Source organism: Nannospalax galili, unplaced genomic scaffold, assembly GCF_000622305.1.
Source record: "Nannospalax galili isolate Female #2095 unplaced genomic scaffold, S.galili_v1.0 scaffold1437, whole genome shotgun sequence".
Taxonomy (NCBI): Eukaryota; Metazoa; Chordata; class Mammalia; order Rodentia; family Spalacidae; genus Nannospalax; species Nannospalax galili.
Window position 1 is genome coordinate 1,515,637 of NW_008341050.1, and position 1,512 is coordinate 1,517,148.

Here is a 1,512-nt window from a genome sequence, read left to right on the forward strand (position 1 = left end):
AATGAGAAAGGGGCTCACTTCTAGACTGTCCCTGAAAATCTGACTGCAAGGCTTACTTTAAGGTACTTTAAGTTCTCCTTGATCATCATTAAGACAGGAAGCAGTGCTGCCGGCCAACAGTGCTTTCACACGTAACCAGTTGTGTTGATTGTGCAGTACTTAATATGGAAAAGGTGCGTTTGTGGTCTGGCACTTCTCACGTTCTGATTTGCTTCAAACAAGGACCATGGGCTGAATAAAATGCTGCAGCTCACAATGCAGCTGTGATTTCTAGGTGGCTGTGCCCCAGAGGTGACCATGCTGGCAACATGGACATCTACTTCAAGTTACAAGATATTCTTCTGCCTGAACTATGTGACTGTGAGCAGGTTTCTGTCTTCACTGTACTGACTTATACAAGTGAACGAGGTCAACTCCTCCCTGTCAGTGAGGATGTGTTAAATAGTTTGAACTCCTGAGATTAAGGCAATTATTACTAGGATTATATTTATTTATAATTAAGCAAGTCTAGGCAGATCAGGTGTAAGTTATTAATGAGCAAAAAGGTAAGTGCCGGCTAAGGCAAAATTTACATACAGTATAATACATGGCTCTCATTGTGGATGGCAGGTCTTGTGAGGAAGCACAAAAACTGCCTCTTAGCCTTCCAGGTTCTTCTCTATCATAGTATAAAAACCTACTGAAAGCCAGGCGTGATGACACACGCCTTTAATCCCAGCACTCGGGAGGCAAAGACAGGCGGATCTCTGTGAGTTCAAGGCCAGCCTGGTCTACATAGTGAGTTCCAGGACAAGCTGGGGCTACAGGGAGACCCTGTCTCAAAAAGACAAAACAAAAACAAAAACAAAAACAAAAACAAAAAAACCCCCCAAAACTAAAAACCTACTGAAGAGAGCTAGGTATGGTGGCTTATACCTATAATCCTTAGTAACCAGCATGCTGAGGCAGGAGGACTGCTGTGAGTTGAGGCTAGCCTGGATAGAGTGAGAGCCAGTTTCAAAAAATGAACAAATGAAGAGCCAGACATGGTGGCACACGCCTTTAATCCCAGCACTCGGGAGGCAGAGGCAGGCAGATCTCTATGAGTTCAAGGCCAGCCTGGTCTACATAGCGAGTTCAGGACAGCTGGGGCTACAGGGAGACCCTGTCTCAAAAACAAAACAAAACAAAACAAGAACAAATGAAAAGCCACCCTGAAACTCTACTCAGGTATCAATAAATCTGAATATTTTTGTACAAGCAAACAGTATGAAGTAAAGCAAATCTACTATTTATTTAAGAGAAATGACTTTTAGATTCTTAAAGAAAAGTAATTTGACCTCTTCTCTCTGTCCCAAATCCCTCAGACTTTGAAAGGATAAATGCACCAATTTGGAGCTCTTTCAAAGGATTTGCTACAGAAATGCTTGTCTCCCCCAATGAGGTGGACGGAAGACTTCTGTGTCTAAGAGGATTTGGGTCACTTAATTTTTTTCAAGTGCTGCAACATTCAAGAAGTAACTTTTTGTGGTG